Source organism: Alligator sinensis, unplaced genomic scaffold (assembly GCF_000455745.1).
Source record: "Alligator sinensis unplaced genomic scaffold, ASM45574v1 scaffold30_1, whole genome shotgun sequence".
Taxonomy (NCBI): domain Eukaryota; kingdom Metazoa; phylum Chordata; order Crocodylia; family Alligatoridae; genus Alligator; species Alligator sinensis.
The window spans coordinates 1819937-1825579 of NW_005842060.1; the positions used below are offsets into that span (position 1 = coordinate 1819937).

A 5643-nucleotide genomic window follows, 5' to 3' on the forward strand; every position below is an offset into this window, starting at 1 on the left:
CCCCTCTTCGGGGCTCGCCGTGCCCACCTCGGGCTTCTCAATACTGCCCCACTCTGGGGCTGGGGTCTATGTACCCCATATACAACCCGGGGTCTGTTCCCCGCCCGCAACCCACTGGTTGCGCTCAGGGGCCCCACACCTCTGGGGTCCCTATGAGGCCTCCTCCAAGCCCTACAGCCTCACCCAAGCCTCCGGTGTAATATGCAAGCCTGAACATAAACTAGAGCCTCCTGGCTAAACCATAGTGCCCAATCCTCTCAGGGCTATAGTGAGCTATACTTGCAAGTCAGGCTTCTTGCTATATCTCGGCCAAGGGAGCTCCTGCCCTTCCGTTTGCTGGCAGGGAACTGCCCGCCTGGTCTCAGCCCTGGGCTTTATAAGGGCCAGGCCCTGCCTCCTACAGGCAGCTGGCTCTCCTTAGTTGCCCCAGCGACCCGCAGCTGGGCTCGTTACCCTGGCAACACTCAGCTGGGCTCGTTATGACCTGCCAGGGCTCTCTCTCTCTCCCTGGCAGTTTCTCCCCTCTAGGAGCAGAGCACCGGGGTGCTCTGCGACAGTGCTAAACATAGTATAAAGGATGGATATATATCAAAATACACATGGACTGATCACTGGGGGCACAAAAGTGATTACATTTTTGTGGTTCTTACAATTTTCTTTCTTTTGCTGAGGGGAAGGAGCTTTATGCATTAACACCAAATGTGGTAATGAAATTGGTCTTCCAGTCACTAAGGGTAAGCTTACACTTGGAATGTAGTTCAGTGTATAGCTCCATGGCCTAGCCTGGACACCAGAAGCAGCACAGAGTAACTTGTGCAGAACTTGTGGCTACTCTGCTTCTGGTAGTTTGCACATTTTTTAGTAATAACTTTATAGTTGGTTGGACCTTCTTAAGGGGCCATAGTTCATTTGCATGTGTATCCAGTCTAAAGTTATTGCACAATTAACCTGATAATTGCATAATAGATATAATGTGTAGAAGGGGCCTAAAATACATCTCCATATCAGTGCTGTTGTACACTTTTAAAAAAGAAAACCACAATCATCCTTTAATGACCTACATCATCTCTTTCGTCATCTAAATGAATCTGTCTGTGTTGCCTGTAAACTGTGCCCCCTAAAGTGCAGTTGCTTAGAAAAAGATAATGAATGATAAATTAACTCTTTACATAAACTCCTAAATAAAGCAGCATTTCCCACCCTTCTAAAAGATGGCGGGGAGGGGGAGGAACAAGCACAAATAGATTAAAAATAGGTTGGACTGTGATTCTGAAAAGACTTCATGAAAATGCTTTGTTCTTAAACTCAATAGGACCACTCATACTGTGAAAGTTAATAACGTGGAAATCTTTAAAGGCAGCCACTGTTAAAATTAAAGGGGGTGTTTGAAAATCTTACCCTTAACAACGGAAGGACTCAAATCCCTGAGCTGCAGGTCATGGCTCAAAGCTCCCTAAGCATTTCCAGAAAGGAAAACCTACAGAATCTCAAGCGAAAAAGGTCCTTCATCTGTGAGAATCTATGGCTGTGCTCTGTGGGGGATGGTGCTGCAATAAGCAGGTGGGGATAATTAGAGCGTTTGGCGTGATGGTGCTACAGTAAGCAGGTGGGGATAATTAGAGCGTTTGGCCACCTGGAATAAATCAGCACTGAGGGAGTTGGTGTTTTGAACGTGTTCCAGATGTCCTAAGGTGGCAAAAGATATATGTTCTGATTTTAACTAACCTGATCCTGTTCCAAATTGGAACTGTACAAGAACATGACCTCTTACATGATTGCAGACCCCACCTTTGCAATGCAAGTAGGCTGTGATCAAGGAGCCTTTAATTACAGAAATGAAACAGATGGCAAAAATAGCCTGCACACCAGCTTACATTTTTAAAAAGATACAACTAACAAGACATGCATTTCACATTTTTGGCTAGGTCTTCTGATTAACAGAGTAGGACTTAGGGCTTCTCAACCTTTTTAAACTCAAGGTACCTCTCAAAAATGTCAGCTTAGTTTTTGTTCATTTTTTACTACAGAAAAACAATACAGCAATGTTTCTATTACAAAGAACTCAGAAAGACTACAAAGCAGAATTTTTATAACACTATGGATTTTTATATGAAGTCATTAGGTTTGTCTTGTGAATCCCGTTTGCATACACAACAGTGCTACTGTCACAGGGTGCTATTGGACCTGACAGCTCTTCATTCTCAGGCTCTAATTTTTCCCTTGCTCCTGTATGTTTCACCTGCTGTGCTTGATGAAACTAAGGGAGGCTGGAGAAAAGCTATGTCCTGGGAGCACTTTCCAGGTATGATTTCCTTTTCAGTCCTAAGTTCTTTTACTGGAGCTGTCTTTCACTGTGCACAGAGTATATTCTGTCCAGGGCTCCTCCACCCCTACACCCTGGTCCATCTCTCACCCGTTGATCTTAATGATATTGACTGTCATGTCGGGAGTATAAATCCATCTCTCTCCCTAATACATTCCCAGTAGGTCATAATCAGAGTCAGTTCATTTGCACACCACCAAAAATAATATAAACTACAAAAAATAGTACAATCTCAAGTGTGCCAACTTGTATCTTCAGTAATCCTTCTGTCTATATGGACCCTCTTACCTCAGAGGAATCTCGTTAATTCCCCTTGTTACTCAGTCTATGGGGCTTCAGGGTGACCTCCACCCAATAGCCACTGGATAGGGTGTTCCCTTTATTCCGCCTCCTCACCTAAATCACAGGCTGTGTCATACGAGTCTCTCCAGCCTGTCAAATTTGCAGACCTTTCCACCTCATCCAGCAATTGGCCTGATGTGTCTTATTACTACAAGCAGTAGCTCCGCAAACCATGGACACTGCCTCAGTTATGACCCATACAGTTCTCTTCCCCCCTACCCTGTTACCAAATAGGGCTCTAATCCCAATTAACGTGAATAGTTCCCCCTCCTGGCATCAGGTTCTCAATATTACTCACAGTTTCTTCTGGTTTCTGTTCATCTCTTGTTTCCTGCAGGTCACTGGATACCTGGGAGCTCTGTGTTCAGCAAAAAGAGCCCCACGACTTCCTGTAGCTCACTGCCGGCGCTCTGGTGCTTCCCCCAAACTTCATTTCCCCACGCCTCTGCTCCAACACCTGGTAAGTCTTTGTTCCTGGTTCTTGCCCCCTTTCCAGGGGAGAGCAATATACCTTAGTGTCAGCAATATTTCGGTCTCCCCCTGGCCTGGAACTCCATAGGCCTTTTAAGCTTCTGCTTTCCTCCACCAGCCTTGGAAAATGCTGGTTTTAAAGAGACCACGCCCACAGCAGTGAGGTCTTGCCGCAGCATTTCTGGTCCTGGCTTGTTAGGGAGGACGAGTGTAGCAAGGTCAAGACCCAGCTCCCTGCAGAAGCTATCATTGCATGGCATTCTGCACTACCCTTGAAAGGATTTCAATATACCCCAGGATGCTGCAGCACCTTGGTTGAGAATCCCTCGGTGCCTCTACATGTGCCTCTTTTAAGTTGGTTTAGCTTAAAATAGCCATTTTTAAGGCACATTATGGGTGTGTATCTACATGTGCATGCCCTTAATGAGCCTTAAAAATGGTGATTTAAGGCTATATGGACATTTATACATGTACCCTTTGTCCTGTGACACACCAAAGATCCACCACTTCGGAGCAGACTCAATTAATCAAGTCTGCTCTGTATGTGAACTGACACACACTGTTCTGCGCCACGGGCCGTTGTATAAGTGGTGAAATGTGTGTCAGCACGCAGAAAATGGTGGTCGTGCACTTTTGACCTAAAGCACCTCTGAGGTGTTTCAGTTCAAAAGTGCACCAACGCCATTTTCTTTGCGCTGACGCACATTTCGCTGCTTATATAACTGTATGTCTTGCAGCGTTGTGTGCTTTTCAAACTGCCCGACGTTGCGGTGCTTGCACATGTCAAAAAGCCCCATGAGCCTAAATTTTATACCTTCATAAAGCAGGTATCAAATTTAAGCATGACTAGTTAAGTTGCGTTAGCACATGTGTGGATATGGTAATGCACATTAATACAGTAAGCGTCAATGGACACACACAGCATTAATGCACATTAGTGTGTCTGCATGTACACTAATGCGACTTAGCTATTCGCACCTAAATGTAATGTGCCATAATGTGCACCTAAACCGCCTTAATGCACCTTAAGTAAAGGTGTATTAAATTTAGGCATGGATAATACATGTGTAGACACGCCCACTGATTTAGGAGAGCTGGTATCTATTCCCAGCTCTGCCACAGACTTGCTGTGTGATATTGGGCAAGATCAGGACCTCTGGGTTTCCATTCCCCATCTGTAAATAGGAGACAGTGATATTTCTGTTATCTATGGGACTATTTGGATAGTGAATGTTGCTTATCATGTATTTGTTCAACATCTAGTAGAGTGGGCTCATTTTCATTAGGGCCATGCATTGCTATCACAATACAAATGAATGAGGGGATTCCTGGCACCTAAACCTGGTGAGCCTGTGAAGCTCACCATCTCAACCAAAAGACCTGATCTGCCCATACAATACAGCTGGGCAAGGTGTTGCTTAGTTTAAAAGTCCCTTGACTTTTTTATACATTGATTTTAAGAGAGGGAAGTAACCCCCAAAATGTCTATTGCCATTTCAGACAACTGTCCTGCAAGTCAGTGCTTTGCTAGAAATTGTGCACTGTATCATCGTCATTCAGAACAGTATTCTGAATAGTAATACTTTATGTATTATTAATTTTTTATCTTTGTCCTTGATAATGTAACAATGTTATTACTACTAACATGATGACGGCGGTAATAATAATATCATAGTTCCCTGCTTTTCCTCAGCACAAGCCCCACTGCCGGATTCTGGCCGCCCCCCCGCTTGCGCGGAACACGTGCCTTCGCTCCTACGCCAGGGTCCCGGGCCCCGCCCCCGCCCCACCCAGGTACCCCACGCATGCGCACGAGAGTCAGCGCCTTCCCCTTTCTTCCCCTCCCCAAGAGTTCCAACCAATCAGTGCACCAAGAGGACTCACGCCTACCAATGGGAGAACACGCCCCACTCCCCGCGCTAATCGACTCCTCGGCCATTGACTGCAGAGCGGAGGACGCGGGGGTTCGGGTGTGACCGCCCCCGTACCACATGACCGCTGCGACTCCCTATTGGCCAATGAGGGCACTGAGGGAGGATGGGGGACAGGGGGGAAGAGGGGTGTGCCTCTCCATATCACATGACCGCCGCGACTCCCTAATGGCCAATGAGGATGCGAGGAGAGAGGTGCCTTCCTCTGGTCACGTGATCCCTGCGGGTCCCTATTGGCCAATGAAGGCACAGAGGCAAGGATGCTTTGGGAGTATGTGCCCGCTCCCTGATCACGTGACCCCCTGTTCGGCTTCAGGGCCCTGTGGCCCACTTCCGCTTCCACCCTGGAAGTGCAAGGTGGTGGGGTGCTGCTGCCGGCTCCTCAGGTACTGCGGCCTGCGGCGGTTCCCAGGCGCCGCTCCCCCGGCCCCGCCGCCATGCACCCGCGGCGCCCCGACGGCTTCGACGGGCTGAGCTACCGCGGCGGCGGGCGCGATGAGACGGGAGCCGCCAGGTCCTTCAGCGCCTCCTCGGAGCCGAGCCACTGGGTAAGCACCCCCCCTGGCACACCGGGGA

The 5643-nt window shown here is 47.7% G+C and overlaps 1 protein-coding gene across 1 annotated transcript in view; it reads right to left on the reverse strand.

Moving 5' to 3' along the window:
• TMEM232 (transmembrane protein 232) overlaps nucleotides 1-1527 on the reverse strand; it is a 142513-nt gene extending 140986 nt beyond the window's left edge. Inside the window, exon 1 of the mRNA XM_025203533.1 lies at nucleotides 1399-1527. The gene's annotated coding sequence lies outside the window, so the exon portion shown is untranslated. The remainder of the gene's footprint in view (nucleotides 1-1398) is intronic.
• Nucleotides 1528-5643: the final 4116 nt, after the last annotated feature.